This window comes from Myodes glareolus, chromosome 27 (genome assembly GCF_982192425.1).
Source record: "Myodes glareolus chromosome 27, mMyoGla1.1, whole genome shotgun sequence".
NCBI lineage: Eukaryota > Metazoa > Chordata > Mammalia > Rodentia > Cricetidae > Myodes > Myodes glareolus.
Window position 1 is genome coordinate 9,560,306 of NC_142052.1, and position 21,501 is coordinate 9,581,806.

A 21,501-nucleotide genomic window follows, 5' to 3' on the forward strand; every position below is an offset into this window, starting at 1 on the left:
GGTTCTAGTAAAATTGGAATGAAAACTAGCCTGCAAGGGAGATGTCTGCTCTGTCGTCTACAAACCTGTTTTACATTTCTCTAAACGTGAGGTGGAAACGGTGACTTCCCACGCCTGCTTCTGTGTTAGGAATTCCTGTGCCTAGCAGCTTCAGAAACTTTTGAAACATTCATATTGGTTTTTTGTCTCAGAGACCTTCAATAAAATGCTTTTAATTGCAAAAATTAGAGATAATTTTCTATACTCCATTCACCTGAAAAAAAAAAAAAGGATTTTAAAATTCTGCTTCCTCTGCCAGAATTTTCAACCATGAAGAATACATTACTTTATTTTTCTAGAAGTGACTCCAGGTTAATTTGGTTGCAATGAAGCTGACTTAGGAGTTAAGACTGCCTTTAATGAAGGAAGCTGCTGTGCACACTTATTTCAATATTCATAAGCTATTTTCTAAAATATCATTTTCTATAGCGTGTTGATTTTTTGCTTGGATTAATGGTAGTGAAATTCCTTAGAGCCTTCTGAATGACTAGCTACATTGCACACTACACTGTGGTCAGTTTCAGGACATATGTCTCAGTGAGTGTTTACATTTACTTGGAACTGTGCAAGTTCTGAAGAACAATTTACGTATTTATTTTCCAAATTATATGTATTTTCTCAAAGTTCATAGTTGAAATAAAAATTAAAAATCAATTTAAACTCTCTTTATATTTTCCAAGATTTTGGAGCATCTTAATTAATTTTATTATTAAATTTTGTTCATCCATGCAATGAAGAAATTTAAAAATGTTTAAAGTCTGTTAGTAATCAAAAATTACTATGGGAGTGCTGTATTTATTTTGTGCTATCTGGTATAATACTTTTTTCTCATTGGGAGAAATGACTTTATTTCAAGATACTGAAATTATCTTTTTTCCTCTAGATTCATCATGCTTTATATTTCTCGAAAAATTGTGGAACTGTGGGTGAAACTAACTGTAACAGTGGATACTCGTGTGTGTGTGTGTGTGTGTGTGTGTGTATACTGGGGTGTGTGTGTGTTTGTGTGACTGACTGATTCATTCTGTAATGCTACTTGGATGATGACAAACCAAAAGTTTGTCCCATATTAACTCACAAATAAATTACACTGTATAATTCGCTACTGAAGAATGCATTTTCAAAGTTAGACTTTTGTGAAATATTGCTTCTGACTTGTGGTTGTTCAGAAGTCTCAACTGGAGAAAGCCCCATTCCTGAATGCAGGGAACCAGGCACTTGGTATTTTAAGATTTTGCTTGTTGCATTCACAGAGGCTAATGCCTTAGCCATAAGCAACTGGAACGTGTTACTACGTTAACTTAAACCAAAATGCTGGTGAGCGAGTTAATTAACAATTGTCTTCTCCCATTTATTATTGTTAGCATTTCATAAAATTTGTGGATATTGCTGGGTCTTTTGGTTTTGAGCAGCTCACCACTGAAATAGCAATAATAACTGAAATGTCAGTAGGTTGCAAGATTTTCAATCATCCTTATTTGACTTTTAAAATATGAAGATCCTTTCAATGGAAAGTAAATAGGAATTAGTAAAATATTGACCCACAAGCCATAAAGTGCTGTGTTTAAATTTCAAAGTCTCCTCTGCAACAGAATCCTAATGCTCACGTTTTCCTTTGTGCTTGCTCTGTGCTTGTGAGTCCTGGGAGACTTTCAAAACTATTCAGGTCCTTTTGTCATCACTGCAGCATTTCTGTGCCTCTTATGATGCCACATGACCAAACCGGTAATAATTGGTTGTAGTGGTAAATTTGCATATTACACTAAAAATACCCTGAAGTACATACATCCCACATGTGTATTCTAATTATCCAAGTTCTCACAAAGGGAGAGCTATGCAAACCTTTCAAAAAGTTTATGGATGCTGAAACTTAAACTATATTACTTCTGCTTGTATGCACCCTGAGAGAAATTAGAGTTAATTTTGTAATATCGGGAAACATACGCTGAAAATACCACTGGTCAAATGTCACTTCATATGCAAGCCTCTGTGGAAAAGACGCAGATGCATGGGATATGGCTTGATTACACTTGTTTCAAAGCACTGCCTGGTTTATAAAACCATGGTGACCATGAGATTGTGTCCCACAACCCCACATCTCCAGCAAAAGGAAACTAAATTTTGTCAATGATTCCCATTTGGGCTCTGAAATGCCTACTGGCTCTTGTCTCTGGAGGTTTTCTTCAGGATCCTCTCAGTCCAAGACTGAGTGTGGCAGGGACATGTTCCTAGAGACGCAGGACTTCTTGGATATTGACATCAAGCTGAAGGACTTCGCTCAGTGCTTTGTCCAGTTTCAGTGGTGCTGAACAAGGTAGATCTCGTCCATTTATGCACAGCGGTCTGGCAGGGTCCTGCTCTCTCTGCTGCATTGCGACACCACGTAATTATGCAACTTCTCCCTGGTCCCATCTTCCTTCTTTCTGTTCTCACCGGTCTTTTGAGAAAACTTCTGAGAGGCACCTGATGATAAATTTGAGCCTTGGAGTTTGTTTCCCAAGGGACGAACTAGCACAGGTTTACACATACTGTAAAGGCTATAGTCTGAATTCAGTCTCAGTTGGTTCAGATTCTGTGTTGACAACAATCGTTGTTTGGCTTATGCTTATTGTTGAAGGAAAAATATGTCAATGAGAACAATTAATTTTAAGCTTCACTATTTTGTCTGCCTAAAAGTCCTTGACTTCTCCATACATGATGGATCTTGTTCATCCACCTGTCCTTATCCGATCTCATGTAGTGAATATGCTATTCACATGCTAGTTTAACAGCCACCAGGATGTGGAGAGTATCAAGACCTCGTGAGCCACAAAGGCCAAGCCTAGAGAGAAATGTGTTTGTTCTTTACCTGTATACTGAAAACCCAAACCTTAGCTCTATGTGTTACCTCCAGATGGGACTTACTTCATTCACATTTCCTTCAGTATCGGTATCATTATTCAAGGAATTCTTTTCCTCTGAACAAATGATTAATCTTCCCTGTATTTAAACTCCACATGCATTTATATATTATATATTTTACAGTTATGCAAACTAGATGAAGAACTAACAGTAAAAACCACAGATGCATTTAATCTTCCAAAATCTCTTACCACTTATTTTGCTATCAAGTTCTTGAAAGCTTTGCCAGTGACTTTTATTCCAAATACATTTGTGGGTCACAGGCAGCCCATTAAAAGCAGACTTCTTTATTGGAAACTAAAGCTTTTTATTGAGCAAACTCTACCCCCTCAGTAAGAAATGGATGTGGGTGGCCAATCACTCTTTCTAACCCTTTCTCTTCACTTCTATGGAACACAAAACTTAAATTTCTTTGCTTATAACTTATTTGTCTGCGCATTAAAACCCATATATTTGCGGTCTTTTCTTTGACTAGAAGTAGCTTGAGTTCCATGCCAGATGTTCATCTCAAGTTCTCCCTTCTATTCAGAGATGGCATCACTATCCATACCTAAGTGATTTTGGAAAACTGTGTTTTATAATCGCCACTTTACTTCTGTCCCCTTAATAATAGCTTGCTTTGTTCCTCTAGTTAGAACTAAGCATGTGATCACCAAGTTCCACAGGAAGTAACATTGGACAGGTAAGATTATTACTCCACTTCATACATGGTAAATCTAAGGGACACAGGGTTGTCTAATTCACACTGCTTAATGAAGCAGAACATGAGTTCAAAGCCAATCAAGACGTCAAGCTGTTCAAGCACCACCCTAGAAATCTATGAAACTTCCTCCACTTAAAATCCAACCATGTACTATGCTAGGCTGTGCAGCAAAGCCGGTTTCTCTTGACGTCTTGTATTTGTCTTAACGACCACCCACTGAGATCAAGTCTTTATCAGCAACGATGCAGAGTATCAATCACCAAAATCACTTGACTATGTTCCTTAACTTCAGTTGCTTGTCAACCCACAGTAAAACCTTTCTCTACAATAAACAAAACCCTCTTTTTAAAATACAGATAAAATTAGGCTAACATTCAGCTTGGAAATCCTGCTAGGACTCTTAGATGCCAGAGAACACAAAACCAACATTAGCAAATTTGCACACTGTCTCTGACCATTCTCATAGACTTTCTATTCATTTCATTTTGTAGGTCCAAACTTTTAGTTTTGTGATTTTTTTCGTATTTGTCTTCTCCGCCAGGCCACAAAGGCTAGCAGTTGGATATGGTCACGTTTTTCATTAAGTCTCTTCTGTAGTCAGATGGTGAGGCAAATGTGTGTTTAGTAAACATTTCAGTTTCAGGGCCAGAGTGAGTATTGTGTAAGGCACTGAGAACTGACTTCAGAATGAAATAAACAATAGTTATCATTACAGTCAAGATCTCAGGGGGCACCTCTATTCACGATCACCATAAAGACATTAAACAAGATCGTCTCCCCATAACAGTCACCTCCACTTTACACCCACTGTGGCTTTGAATATGATGTTGTATTAGTTTGTAAGGCCCTGATTATTAATTATCTACATTTTCTTTAAGATCCAAGTTGTTTCTTGAAAGTTTTCATTTGATTTCTAATTTCCTTCTACTCCATCACTTTCTACCCTGGCTAAGAGATAGTTGTTCTTTTAATCTCTCCTATCAAAGGCCCTTGATATATGTACAAATAGAGTCTATAGCAGACTATAGACTCGATTGAAAAATCGTTTTCCGCAATCTTTTATCCAACAACTCTTTAGCTTTCATCTCATGTGTTTTTCATGTGAAAGTAATACTTGAGTAAACACTATTGCAAATAAATTAAAATAAAATATTGCTTTAAAGGCAACTAAATACCAAAGTTTTGAATGCTTGGTATTGTTTTTCCATGTGGCCTACCCATTACTGGTTTAAAAATTTATTCTAATATTTATTAGTTTTATAACAATGCAATATGATAAATGAATAAATAATTGATCAACATGCCCAATTAAAAATATTAGGTATAGATTTTATTACACAAATATTTTCTTTATGAATATTTATTTAAAGGTAGAACAGGAAAAATGTATCAAAACATTTTCTATCTCTTGACTTTTAGATTTTAAATGATTAAAAAATAACAAACAGAGCTGTTACCATGTGCAATCGGGCTGGTGTTGAGACAGTATTAAAGCAGTCTTCAGTTAACAGGGGTGACCCTTTATGTAAAAAGGTTCCTCCTTTTGATTAAGAACTAACCCAAGGGTTATTCGGAGAAAATTATGTAAGATTCTCATGTGTATGTCCTCTTGAGATGCAGGGGCTTAAAGCAAAATTTTGAGAGAAATAATCAGGATAGAATTCCCAATAACACTGTGAAATCGTGGCAAATAGAGTTCTTTTACTAAGACAGCAGAAAGTGTTCACAGCCTTTTAATACCTATATATATGCTACACTTTCACCAAAAAAATTAATGTCAAAAATTAAAGAAGCCAATTGCTCTCTGATAAGGAGAGCGTGATAGATACAAAAATATTGCACATGTATAATTATATCATTTTGAAAAGCTTAGAAATAGGTATAATATTTGGAAGATTGCGATTATTTATAATACACTGACATAAATTGTATTGGTTTTGAACATATGATCTTGATGATGTGACAGCAAAGGAACCATAAAATTTTCCAAGAGACACTACTAAAAAATGTTCCCTGTTTATTTACTAATGACACAAGATATGATGACCCACTCTCCGGTTTTATAAAGGAAATGTTTGGCACAGTTCCACATTGTGGCGCTGATTAGACTTAAAAAGACTGACTCGTGTTGATTTAAATCAAGAGTGTCACATGTAAGCCACAATGCCAACCTGTTATTACCTCTCTAGCACATTTCCTTCAGGCCAGCTACATGAGGAGACTATTATCAGAAGATTGCTGGGTAAATACAGAACCAGGATGGCTCGTGACAGGTAGGGGCAGAGCCAAAGGGTGATTATATTATGTGAATGTTTAATGTCCGTGCTTTAAAATGACCAGATGTATCTATTTTCTCAAAAGATTTATTTTCTCAGTCCATGAAAAATGGGTTATCAGTTCAGATCAGTCTCATTCCTGGCAATGACGGATGGTTTCTGACAAAAGTTTTTCTGGTTCTTCTGTATATGTTTATGGCAAAATTTCTTCTAGTGGACACTGTTTGCTCTGAAAGTTAATATTGTAACTACTTACTGTGATTTTTTTTTTGCATACAAGTGATTTTATCTTTTTACAACTGTGACCTTATATATATTATCTTCAATTTTGAGTTTAAATTCATGGAGTGAAATCTCATTTCTTTTTTCCCCAAATCATTCTCTCTCCCCCCTACCCTCCCTCCCTCCCTACCTCCCTCCCTCCCTCCCTCCCTCCCTCCCTCCTTCTTTGTTTATTGCTCCTTTTTGCTTTTTTGGAATGCTTTTGTCCTCTTTATGCCCCAATGAAACCTATGAAATCTTAAGTGTAAGTGTAACCAACCAGACACAATTTTTCCTTCTTATTACTATGGACAGTGTTTTGACAATCATACTTTCGTATAACAAAGATGATTAATAAGGTAATACTTAAAAATGTATCCAGTATCTATTTCATATAATGGCAGTTACTTGCATACGCAGACAATCTTGTTTTTTTTACTTGAGGTGTGGGTTATTTTTGAACTGTTGCTTGCTTGTACAGCACACGTTCTATGTGACATTTATAAGGTGAGTTGGTATGGAACAATTAAGGGGATATATGTAAATGGCTCCTAGGTTTAACCAAAGATTAATCAAATTATTTTTAATCAGGAAACATTTCAGATGATCTGTATAAATGTATTCAAACTGGTTTATATCATATTTAAGTGAGTTGATGATCAGTTCAATATTTTTGCAATTCATCTTAGTTTGTGATTACGACCTATATAACTCTAAATAGTAATGATAAAGAAATATATTAACAGTACGGAGTCCTTTGAGAATATAACCCCTCTCGGGCTGATGGTGTACATGACATTGAATGTCAGGTCATTAATCCCTTTTCCTGGTTTATATTAGCTCTCATTCTTTAAACTGTGAGATTAAAACGGGAAAAATATGCCTTACAGGTTAAGGGTTCTACTTGTAGTGAAGACAGTTAGGAATAAGTTCCTGTTTGTTTGGCCCATTTGCACCAGATGTGCTTAATCAAATGTAGTCTGGAATCAAATATGGGCAGGAAATACGTCAGGATGTATGCTTGTCCTTGATTGGACCTACCGGTCCAGTGGGCGTCTTTATAAACTTCAGCAACATGTGACTCGTCGCATTTTGTAGGAACTGTGAAATGATCTTGGCTAGAGTCCATTACTCTGGCCAGTATTTAATTAAACTAGCAACAAATTTGGCTAACAAACGGTGGGACTGGTTTTTCTCTCATGATTCAAGAGATTAGCAAAAGTAATTATGTTGTTTCATATGATTGGTATTAGTAACATTCAAAGTGAATTTTACAGAGGTTAGCAAAATATACTTTTGAAAATTTTTCTGGATGCATTAAAATATAGAAAAGTAGCCAGGCGGTGGTGGCACATGCCTTCAATCTCAGCACTCGGGAATGCAGAGGCAGGTGGATCTCTATGAGTTCAAGGCAAGCCTGGTGTACAGAGCGAGTTTTGGGACAGGCTCTAAAGCTACACAGAGAAACCTTGTCTCAAAAAACCAAAAAGAAAAAGAAATAATTTAAATAAACTATTTAACATAATATTAGTGAATTTACTGAGCATGAATTTAAAGGGCCAAGGAAGAAGCTTAACCTATGTTGTGTGAGCTTTGTGATATTAGAAGCTTTTCATTCATAACCTGTGGGAAGATTCTATACCCGAAACTAACTAAGGGCGTGTGTGTGTGTGTGTGTGTGTGTGTGTGTGCATGTATCTGTGTGTGAATATCTGTGTGTGCCGGGGGATGAAAGGAGGAAGGAAGGAGGAAAGAAGAGATTTATTCCCAGTTTCAACATTTTTGCTTTTCTGTATATTTGATGAACTATCTGGACACTTTAATACTTGAAATTTATGAAAGTTTCTGGTAATTTAAATCTTCGGTAGAGATGGTAGGATAAATAATCCATGAACTCTAATGTAACATTCATGAAATATAATTTTAAAATGTTTGTTAAGAAACATATTTCTTTTCCTAGAATAAGAATTGAACATTTTGACAAGGTTATACTTAATTGACATGCAACTACTTTGGTAATATTAAATCAAAATACAATCTAAACATCCAAAGTGTTCTAAGTTGTTCTTTCTAAGAACTTTTGCTGATTCTGAACTTGTGACTCACCCTGTTCGTTGTGCCTTGCGTCACAAAAGCTTAGCACAGCTATTGCCCGCCCCAATACATGAAGGAGCCAAACCTAAGACCCAGCATTGGCAACCCAAAGAGAAGAGGTCTGCTGTGCCCTCAGTTCATTGCCAAGTATTGTGGTGCTGAGACAGGTTTTCCGTCTCCAAGACTCTTTGACTACCTACAAGTCTCTTATGTTACCTAATCGAAAAGTCACAGACAGCTGTGAGACTAGATCCAACTTTTTATCCTCATCATTTGTGAAACAGGTGAGTCAAATATTTTCATTTCCTATCCTTTTATTGGTCTGTCCCTATAAATGACTAGACTTGACTAGGCAAATTTCAGTCAGTTTAATACTGGCTGTCCTTGACATCAAACTGCCCAATCTGAATATTTTCAGTAGAACAAGGCCATGGCCTGTGACTTTTCCTCATGAGTAAAATAGAAAGATGGAGTTTGTTTCTTCTTAGAAACCTAAAATATATAATCAAAATCACCTGTATTGCTACATACGGAGTAGAACACAAAACCTCATGAGAAAAACCTCTCTTTCTTTTGAAGAGGAGACATTACCAAAGCATAAGTTCCTTTCTGGGAACATACACTGCAGACGTGTGAAGGCCTTTTTACAAACACTCATTTACCCTTGGGCACACAGCTGCCTTAATGGACAACTACAGTCCGCTTCTCTGGCTGCTCACTGAAGTTATAAAGTGGAAACGGTGACCTAAGAGGAGGTCTGTCTTCCCCCAAGACTGAATCACTCTTAATTCAAGTCCCCTCGGTTCCCTCAGGCCTTAAGCTAATTAAAAACACTTTTAAAATCATATAAAGCAAAACACCTAAATTACTGATCAACTTCACATATAAAAAGGCAAATAAAGATTCAGAGCAAAGTAAAGATAAGCAAAGCAAAGCCCAAAGACCTTCCACAGTCCTTTATTAATTTGAAATGTGATGTTTTGTATGTATAATGCAAACATGATTTTTTTAACCTACAAGGCTCCTTAGTAATGAGCTGCATGTCCTTAAGGTTTTTGAATCCAACCCCTATCCCATAAGTGCTAGAGACTAGGCACAGAGCACATATATTTCTAATGACATTACTCAGGTTATTCTGCACGTTAGACACCTGTCTATTCAATAGGGAAAGCATTTGGGTTGAACTTTTGCTACCCCAAACATTTTTCAGTCTTCAGGCTCATGAGAGAATAATTAATCTTGGCTCTCCTGATATCACCAGAAAAGTAAAAGTAGCCCTCTAGGAAATAGTATAGCATGGCTAAACTGAGGTAAACAATATTAAAAACAATAATACCCCAAACAAATATCATCAAAAATATCATGAGACCATGGTTGAAAAGAATAGGTGCTAGATGGCCCAGCAGGGTGAGAGACTTGTTACTATTGCAGAGGGTCTCGGTGCTGATCCCAGCAATTACATGGTGACCCACAGCCATTTATAACTTTAGTTCCAGGGTAAAAATGCCTTCTTCTGAGGCAGCAGGCATTCATATGTTGCACATATGTACATGAAAGCAAAAACACATACGTAAAATAAGAAATCTAAAACAATTGTTTTATCAAAGAAAATAATAGATTCTATAGTCTATACTATACTATATTCCAGAGTCTCTTCTGTAAAAATAATAGGGCTATCATTGGTTTGGAATCTAGAATCCAAACTTTACAAGTCTGAATCAAACAAGACAAACCATGACATCGGTGTGGCCAAGTCACATCATAGCCATGTGACATCAGTACCTTGTGAACTTGCCTCTGATTAGTCACATTGGCAGCAGAGGAAGGGCAAACAGTAGCTATTTGCTTAACTCCTCTGGGTATTAAAACTCTATTCCCTTGACTAGACTTGCTATTTGCCTAACTCATGATCTAGGTGTACTTCACTGCTGGAAAATTGTAACCTTGCTATTCTAAAAACAGCAAAAGTCATTGCTTCCCAAGGAGCAAGTGCCTAGTGCATCTCATTCCTTTGGCCTCTGAGAAGTGAATTCTTTGTTTTCACTTCCTTTCTTCTTTCTCACCATCAGGTTTCAACGATGATGACCCCTCCTAAATCTTTAACCATGACCACACGAGTCCGTTTCTGTTTTTGTCTATGTGGAATGATATTTATATATTATATATCAGATTATACACACATATGTGTACACACACATGTACACACACATGTGTGCATATACATAACATGCACCTTTCTAAACCATCAAGTGCTCCAAAAAGTAATAGCTAAATCTGTCACTTTGTTCCCAAGGATACACTCATATATTCTTATCCTAAAAAGAAAAACCATAATTCACACACATAATTCACAATGAAATTAGTCCATTTCACATCTCTACTCTTGGTTTTGATTCCTGCCTAAACAATCAAGGCTCAGACAAATAAACCAAAAGCCAACCAAAATATCAGGAGGCAGTCATACAAAAGGTCTCTTGCTCTTTCATTGAATCGCTGAAGATCAAGGCTTGGAATGAATTCAAGTTACATTTTATAAGGAGGACATCTTGCCATTTGAGGAATTCAACCATCATGCACTCTCCTGACAGGGAATTGGAGCTGGAGGTACTTAGAAGTCGGGGATGTGAAGGACAGGGCAGAAATCCTTCTTCAGCCTTAAACCAAATGAATGCTACAGAAATCTGTGTGTTACCAGAGAGCATTCTGCTGCAGATTATTTGTCAGCCTCTGGACTCAATTTCTAAGTACCTTGATACCAAATATTCCCAGCCTTCCTATCCTTCCATTTCTCTGGGGAAGTCAGAAGATTTATTTGTAGGACAAAGTTCAGATAGTGTAGGAAGCTATATAAAATCTTATCACCAAACGGAAAAATTTTCCCCTTAATGCTGAAGAAATTCTTCTTTTTCCAGTAAGAGAACAATAATGGAATAAGAAAACTAATAAATCACAAAGACACGCAGTCTCCAAAGATTGCACAAGCTGACATTAAAGTAACTGAAAACAGAAGAAAAAAAGAAGATATAGCATTGAGAATATAGTTGCTTAAGATAAGCAAAGCTTGCATATGCACACACATATTTTATATTCCCGAGAGATCTAGCATATATTCACACCCAATTATTTCTCAGCAATAGAATTTCAATGGGCATCTGTCCAGCTAGGAATCTTATTCCTAAATTTGTTCTTATTTCATTTCACTGGCCATGATGCCCCAGAAAATATTTCCTCATTAACATCTTCATATAAAAATCATTGCACAATGAGTTTTTACAAGGATACCTGTAAGGCATCCTAGCAAGTCATAGGGGTTACTTGGAATAGTCACGTATAGCACTGATGGGGTTTATCATAGATTAGTTATGGAGGAAAATCCATGTGCAATGTATTAGAAGTCAGATGAAAAACAGGCATTGTTTAGTGTCTAACTATTAACAGCACATGTGACAGGAATATGAAGGAGGTATATGGTTATGCCAAGAGAGCCGCCTTTTGTCATCCTGTCTTCTAATGAATGAATAATGGGAGTGTAAGATTTAAGAGTTTAAGACATGTAGATAGTAAAATTTAATTTATTTGTGTTTCTGTGTATGTATATATGTCTGTGTGTGTATGTCCACACGCAGGAATTTTGCTATTCATAGCACAAAGGAAATAGTGGTCAATGAGTTGTCACAAGAGCAAAAGGCTTTAGTTAGAGGTTGTAGTGATATGGAGAAAATATTCAATTAGGTAGGACCCCGATGGCTATGTAAAGGAATAACATAACTTATAAATTTAGTATGCTTCAATGACACGGGAAATATTTTAAAATGCCCATATTTACAGTCACTGCATTAAACATTTTAAATTGCATTCTCTTCCTAGGTATCATGCCCATACCATTTGCCATATTTGGAAATATTTGCTCCCTGACATTTTTATCTGCTAGTGTATAATGGAGAGAAGTGAAATGCTAAAAATCTCAAAAGATTTGAAAGCAAATGCACGTAGGACTGGGTACCACTAGGCTCTCCATGGCGTGTGCAGTCCTAGGTACCACTGGGAACTCCATAGCGCTGTGTGTATCCCTGGATACCACTGGCACTCCATAGTGCTCTGTTTAGCCCTAGGTACCACTGGGCACTCCAGAGCACTGTGTGTAGTCCTGGGTACCACTGGGCTCTTCATAGCACTGTGTGTAGTCCTGGGTACCACTGGGCACTCCTGAATGCCGTTTGTAGCCCTGGATACCACTAAATGCTCATATGTTGTGCTCATATAGTGTTGTATGTGACCCATTTTGTGAATTACTATATTTATTACTATGATGCAAAATCTGACAAAAAAATTTGAAGATAGAAAAGGTTTATGTTGACGGTAGTGCAAAGGTAAGTCCAAGATTGTGGGGATGCACAGCAGCAAATGTTGGAAGCTTTTGGTCACTTTGCTCTACGGTCAAAATGACCAGAGGACCCAGCGTTGTTATTTCACTGTCTCTTTTATTCAGATCAGGTCAGGCCTCCAGTATACAGGGTGGGGTATCAGTAGTTAAGATGGATATTGGCATCTCAGTTGACCTAGTGTGGATGGTCCTTCACAGGCATACCCAGAGTCTGTCTGAATCTTGCAAATATTCACCTATAACCATGTGTCCTTACAAACAACACAAAAGCAAGAAGAGATAGATTTGTTCTTGAGGAAAAATGCAGACTTAATCACATTATTTCTTTATTTAAAACTAATCTGATTTATTTACCACTTTGTTATAAATTAGATTAACATGTTGGGTAGCACCGGGGCTGGAACCCAGGGACATGTTCAGGATAGGCAGGCACTCTGACTCAATGAGTCTTTGCAGCCTAAAGAGAAGGAAATTCTCCAGTTTGGATAGAAAGCAGATTTCATGGACTCAGTAGAAGCCTTCTAGGCTTTCTCTCCAGAACCCCAATCTTAGGACTCATTTATGTTTTCCTCAATACAGAATCTGTCTTCTCAGATTTGCTTTCTTCTCCTTATCTTTTTCTGAACCTTATTAAGCCACTAATAATCAGTATGCAGATTTAACAGACTAGTTAGTTACTACTGATTGTTCTTGTCTCAAGCTAGTGTTTAGTTTTTTTTTTTTCTAGAAATCCCTACCTTCTTTTCATCCCATCACTCACTTTGATTCTGAATTTTACAGCATTGGTTTTAATCTATTGTTATAATAGCCTTAGTTGGTTTCTACCAGCTAACCAGGAATGTGCTCTTTGAGACTTTCCATTGTTTGTTTTTTATAACATGACCACAAATGCCTGGGACAGAACAGGTGGCCAATAAAAGTTTGCTAATTGAGTGTTTTTCCTTATATGTACACTTTAATGCTTTTAATTCTGAAAGGAAAGCTCAAAGGAAAAAAGATAAAGCTGTCATTTTTAAAAGTTTATATACAGAAGGTTAAATGCCAATAAGTGATAGGTGTTATGCTTAGGAAAGTATTTAATATCCATCACAATGTAAACAGATATGACATTAATTTAAGTAATAAATAGTAAGTAAAACTGTAATCTTTTGATACCACCAGCAAATGAATCTCAGACTATTTTCTAGGTCTCTGAGGTAGCACTGGAGTTATTTCTGGTTTTGCTGTGCTGTGATTTAAGGCATAACTAGTTTTTATGCATCCAGGAAACAAAGACATATTAATTGAAGCCTTAGGGCCTGCCATTTGCAAAAGACCTTTCCATAATCCTGAAGCCTAATTTCCTACTCCTAATTTGATTTGTGCTTTTATTGTTAGATTTAAATTCCTATTTTCTGAAAAAACATATGTATAAATTAGTTATATGTATAAACCCTAAATCACTCCTACATAGAAATATTATAATCTGTGATAAAGACTTTTTGCTCTTAATCATGTAAACTTTAGGTGTGAGTCTGTTCTTTTTGAGCTTATTTAGGCATTGTGTTTGTAGCAAGTGTCCACGTGAGTCCTCATTTCTACTTTATTATGCTCTGAGCCTCTCTTAAAACGTTACTCTTATATAAGGTAAAAAATCTAATCTTCATGTATAAGTTTCAAAATATTAAGCATCTTTGGACAATTATTTTTAAGTGAAACGTGTGTTGGGCTATGATGATGTGCTTTAGGAATGCAGGGCTCATCTTAATGCTGCCTAATTAAGTACCCAGACATGGTGAACATGTCTATACTCCTTGTATTACAGAAACTGAGAAAGGAGGATCATGAATTGTACTTGATGCAGGCATTGCAAGTTTGAGGTCAGTTCCCAGAAAGATGAAGACCAACAAAAGGGAGTCTTGTTGAGTGGTGGGTGCATAGCTTTAATACCAGGACTCGGGAGCCAGAGGCAGGTGGATCTCTGTGATTTGAGGCTAGCCTGCTCTATAATGCCAGTTCCAAGATTGCCAGGGCTAAACACAGAGAAATCCTGTCTCGAAAAACCACAAAAAGTCTTTTAAAAAATTATATTGTGAGAAGAATGCCTGCCAACAGTTGGAGGAAGATATAAAATCACTATGTACAAACTGTAAATGTATATTGAGCCATCTTAATAAGACACAGATGCTTGCAAGAATGTATTTGTTCAAAGTAATAGTAACTACCAATACAAGCAATAGTAAATACTGCTTACTTTATGTTTCTTTACATAAAAGCTTCCTACAAATTTTATTTATTAAAAATGTCCATTATTATGTTATGCTGTGGGTATTATGTATGTACGTGTGTGTGTGTGTGTATGTTTGTGTTTTTGTGTATGTGTGTACGTCTGTGTCTTCTTAGAGATATGGGGTTTTCTAGAACTGGAATTATAGACAGTTGTGAGCCACCTTGTGGGTACTGCAAAGCTGGGTCCTCTGCACAAGCAGTAAGTACTCAACCTGTGAGCCATTTCTTTCTAGCTCCTCCCATAGTTTTTTAAAAAAATATTTTGGATTTAGTATTTAGTTCACTGTTCAAGGGACATTACTGGATCCCCTCCTCTGAAATTAAGGGATTTGAATGAGGTGCTTTCTCTGAGTACAATGGTTATTTTTCAAAGACATCTACTGTTGATTTCCTCAAGCATTTTTAGCTTAATTTCAGATCATAAATGATACACATTTTGCAGAAATACAAATATCAGTGATGCATTTCCGCCAGGTTTATACATGCTAATTGAAAGCAGTGAATGAATCTATTTTGTTTTTATATTAAAAGACAGGAACAATAACATTAAAAAGAAATTAAAAGAAAAACTTGTGTTTAACTGAGGACAAAAGTGTACACAAAACATTGTTTACAATCATGACAGCGTTATCCTTTCATGTTAGCCTGAAAGAACATCTGCCTTATATAAAATCATCTTGAAAACTCTCTTGATAGGCCATCTAAATATGTTTTTAATTACTGCTATTATTTTTGGCAAAGATTGATGTTTTCATCATTCTGGAGACTGATAGATAAAACCTCCAAAATACACAAATCATTTATAACTAAGTTATAATATTGAAAATAGCAAAATGTATTCAAGATTTAAAATCAACTTTGGAACAGATAAAACCTATCAATTTTAGAAACATGTCACACTTTTTCCAGTTTATATTCATGTGGTTTAAAATAGTTTAAACTGATTCTGAAATTAACTTTACAACAAAAATTATATCTCAGTCAATTCAAAGAAGAAAGTATATTTTATCTTGTGAAAACCCAAGTTCCTCATTGAAACTAATGGAATAACTACATAGGGTTTGTTTTCCTACAATAAAGTTTAGAAAAACATAGTAGTATTTTCCTTGAATGAAATGAAATAAGCTTGATTACAAAGAGAATTCAGAAATACTTTACTTGCAAATATATAAAAATATGTCTACTCTTAACTTTCCCTTTGTCATTTGATTGCTTTTGCTAATTCATTTCTTCAGTATTTCTTATGCACTGATTCACTTTAATTAGTGAAAGTTCTGTCCCATTAGCATATGTGTTTTAAATCATAATCTTAAAAAAATTTCACAAGAAGCTTCAAGAGTAAGATAAAATGTAATAGAACAGTATAATGAGTTCTCATTTATAGTTAAGATAATTCATCACCTTCTCTAGGATCTAGTCTGCTTAGCCTTCCTGACCTATGTCCCCAACCCTCCCATCTAGTCCAGGTCCTACTCTCCATCCAGTCAGATCTTCCACATTGTTTCCTGAGTCAAGCGAGGAAGATTTTGACCCAGCTTCCTCAACCATACATTCTCCCCAAACCCCAAGATCTGGCGTGATCCCCACATCCACTGTGTCTGGATGCTCTTTCTATCACTTCTTGGATCAAAACCAATAACTAGACATTAACGAGGACTCACCTGTGAACCACCCACAGGCAGGTTCCTCGTATGCCACATCATACCTTTCTACCAAACCAAATATGTTGGTATAATCCAGGCATCTTGTATACTAGCCCACTCTCCTGTGTCCAGATGACTTCATCCACCCAAAGCACTTTGAGCCTAGAGGCCCGGTCTACTTAAAGAGTCTCTCCCCTGCCCCAATCTGATGTGTCCATATCAGATTCATAACTAACAAAAACATTCCTTATAACCTTATCTCATCACAAAAAATACAAAAAATATCAAAGATCAAGCTAGTATCTTCTCTCCAAATCTACCAGTCCTATAGAAATATTTTCTAATGAGAATTATCTAGATAATTCCTAGCATACAGAATTTAAAATGACAATAATAAACTTCATTAAAAAATTCAAGGAATCTAATGAAGATATTAAGAAACAGCTCAATAAAATAAGGAGAAAATTCATGAAGAATAAACACCTGAATGATGCCCAAGAAAACATACATACTTCAATAATAACTTGGACATCATTTACCTCAATTCTCCAATGAAAAGATGTAGGCTGACTGAATGGGTAAAGTAACAAAGTCTGTGTCTCTTATACATATCTCAACCTCAAGGATCTTAGCCATGGATTAAAACGACGGACAAAAGTACTCTAATCTGATAGGACCAGGAAACAAGTGGAAGTCCCTATCTGAAGATCTGGCAAAATAGAATTCAAACTGAAACTAATCAGAAGAAGCAAAGAGGAATGCACCAGGAGGACAGATAGTTAATCAAGAAAATAATATCAAATGAACTTAACAGATAGATACAGAATGTACCACCCAAATACTAGGAAAGAAGCTTGTTAAAAGTAGATCATATTTTGGGACACAAAACAAATCTTTACAAATTCAGAAAGATCAAGATCAAAATCAATTCTTGTATCCTTCTGACTACAGTGTAAAAATTAATTAGAACTGATTTAACAAATGGAAGCACAAAGAAAAATAATTTAAAAATAACTTATAGAACTCTAGTAAATATGTAAACTTATAAAGATTAAACAACATATTACTGAATAATTAGTGGGCCTCTTAAGAAATCAAGACTAAAAATTTTCATGAAAATAAAGAACATTAAAACTTAACAAAATCTCTTAGACATATTGAAAGCTGTTCTGCAAGAGAGGTTTTTAGCTCTAAGTGTCTAAATTATAAAAGTAAGCCAAAAAGAGGATAATTAAAGGATAGGTGATTAAATTATGTTATTAAAAAATAGAAAAATGAAACTGGATATGGTGGCATATGCCTTTATTCCAGCTTCCCAGAATCAGAAAGTAGGAAATCTCAGCTTGAGGTCAGCCTGATCTACCTAGTGAGTTTTGGGACAACCAGTGCTACATGGAGAAATCCTGTCTCAAAACAAAATGAGCAAAAAACAAATAAAAACAAAAAATCAATCATGATTTGAATAAACAAGAACAAACCAAACCCAAACCTGACAAAAATATAACGATGATCAAAATAGAAATCAGTGAAACAAAAGCATCAACAACAACAAAAATAAAATACAAACTTTCAACCAATCTGAGAGCTGATTCTTTGAGAAGGTAAACAGAATTGACAGATCCTTGGCCCAACTAACAGAAATAAAAATTGAACCTTATCATACATGAACATGGGAACACCTCAACATACATTAAGAAAAATTAGAATACTCTAAGGGGATATTAGAAACTTTATGCCAGTATACTGGAAAACTTGAAAGTAATGGATAAATTTCTGGATTCATCCAAACCATAAAAATTAAATAAGGAAGAAATGAACAACCAAAACACAACCATACGAAATTAGGAGGTTGAAATATTAATAGAAAGCATTCCAGCTTAGTGTTTAGGGCCCGATGAGTTCTCATCAGACCCCTAAAAGAGTTTAAAAGAACCCTGAAGCCAGTCTTTTTAAAACTATTACAAAAAGCAAAGAAACAGAAGGAGCATTTCTACACTTTTCTACATAATCAGTTAAACTCTAATATCAAAATCAAGGCAAGCCATATCAAGAAGGAAGAAGGAGAGGAAGAGATAAAAGGAAAGAAATGAGAAAAAATACAGGTCAATATCCTTGATAAACACAGATGTTCAATGTAATCATTATAAATGCTATACAGATATATATCCAAAAAACTTATCATGACCAAGTTGCCTTATCCCTGAAATACATATGGTTCAATATACACAAGCTCATAAATGTAATTAACCACAAAAAAGGGACTTAAAGATGAAAATCAAATGACCATCTCAACAGATAAAGTAAAGGTCCTTGAGAAAATCCAACGTGCTTTGTTGATAAAATTCTTAGAGGATTTAAGGCTAAAGAAAACATTTTTTAATATAGTAAAAGCTATGCACTATAATAAACTTGTGTTCGACCTTATCTTAAATGGACAAAAATTGAAGCAATTTCTCTCAAGTCAAAAATGGGACATGTATGTTCACTATCCACATTCTGTTTCAATATTATGCTCAAAAGACTAACAAGAACAATAAGACAAGAGAAGGAAATTAAAGAGATATGTATAGATAAAAAAAGGTCAATCTATCCCTATTTGCAGGCGACATTATTCTATATTAGAGATACAGAACATTCTATTAGCAAAATTCCAGAAATGAGGAGAGAAAAATTCAGCAATGTGGTAGGATGCCGCATCAAAATGCACAAATCAATAGCATTCCATACATCAACAATATATAGTGAAAGACGTCATGGATTCTCTCCTCTCCGCCACAGTAGCCTCAAGGAAAAATGTTAGGAATTACTCTTATCAAGTAAGTGAAGGAATGCTACAATGAAAAAGTTTAATCCTATGAAGAATGAGATAGAAAAAGACACTAAAAAATTGAAAGTCATTCTATGCTCGTTGATTGGCAAAAGTAATATTGTGAAAGCATTCTTTTTGCCAAAGGTTATTTATTGGTTCAATACAGTTGCAATCAAAATCTCTACCTCAATAATCACAGAAATAGAAAAACCAATCCTAAAAATCATATGGACAGACAAAACATCCAGATAGCCCAAACAATCCTGAGCAGACGGGCCAATTCTGGGAGGATTACCACTCTAGACATTAAGATGAATTGCAGATCCATAGCAGGAAAAACAAAGTGGTACTTGCACAAAAAGCAACATGTAAGGCAATGGAACAACATCAAGAGCCCAAATATGAGCACAAAGAATTTTAGCCAAAAAAATAAAAATAAAAAATAAAAAATAAAAAAAAGAATTTTAGCCATTTAATATTTGATATATATTCCAAAAACATAAGCAGAAGGAAAGAAAGCAGCTTTCACAAATGGTGCTGAGAGTATTGGAATTTCACATGCTGAAGATTGAAATGAGACCCATAGCTATCACTTTGCATAAAAAACTAAATCCAAATGGATCAAAGACCTAAATACGAAACCTGAATAACTGAAACTTCTAAGAGTAAACAGGGGCAGTACATTGCATATTGTTGGTAAAAGAAAGAGCTTTCTGAATAGAACTTCATCTGCCAAAGAATAAGGCCAATAATTGATAAGAGGTACTTCATGAAACTAAAAGTCATCTGTCAAGCTGGAAAACCAATCAACCAGTTGAAAAAGAAGCTCCTAAAGTATGAGAGAATCTTTACCAACTGTCAATTCTGACAGAGGATTACTATCCAGAATATACAAGAACTCAGAAAACAAAGTCATTAAAAATTAACCCATGCAGAAAGTGATTTGGAGAGCTAAACAGAATACTCAAAAGAAGAAAAAAATGGCTAATAAATATCTGAGCAAATGCTCATTATCCCTAGCAATTAGGAAAATGAAAAGCAAAACATTGCTTTTAACATAGGAATTAATAGTATCCCAGACAGAAAGGTAAACATTACAAAACCACTGAAAACAAATGTCAATAGACATGCCAAATGGGTGGGGAAAGTCCACAAGACCTCAGTTTTACAAAAAAAAAAAAACAAACAAAAAAAAACTACAGAAAACATAAGAATGCTAGACTGAAAATAGCAGTCTTCCCTGGAGAAGAGTACAGCAATTGGTTACCCAATATTAAATGACCATCCATGAAAACATGTATGCATATTACATTATACAGAATGAGAAGGTAATATTTACTAATATACTATATTATACATATATATATATATATATATATAGAGAGAGAGAGAGAGAGAGACATAAGTATACATTTATGTATAGTACAACAGTTAAGTTTTAAAAAGTGGCCATGAATTTAAAAATAGAACAGAAAGTAGTAAAAGATACAGTTTGAAGGGAGGAAATGGAAGGTGAAAATTATGTAACTATAGTATAATCTCAAAAATAAAAGGGACACAAACACCGACCCCAATGGCCAATGTCCTCTTCTGCTTTTATAGAATTACAAATTATAGATAGCTAAACATTTTCCCTGTATTTCTGTAAATATTTAGTAAGAAAAAGACTGCAGTTTTACCCAAATAAAGCTGTGATACAACTATATTCCCAATAGGGAAGCACATAATAACTATTTCTAGGATCTAATTATTTTTCAGTTTGCATATGGTGCCTCCCTTCTATTTCAATACTTCAAAACCATTTTATACCCAAATCAGGTGATTTTACTGCTGTAGTTTTCAATCTGGACTCAATGTGTCAGATGTGTTACACTCATGTTTCTTCCAAGCCCCTTAAATTAACATTTGGATTTTATTAAAAGGTGCACTGTCATGCACTTTGTGTGTGCTTTGTTCATAATAGACAAGTTACCTTGCTTACTTTGGAAATAGTCAATGATATGGTCTCAAACGATCCATTCAATCATTTCCTAAAAAGATAGTATTATGTAATTATTATTGATTACTAATATGTAACACACCAATTTGTCATAAAACTATAGATTATATGGTAAAAGTAGCTG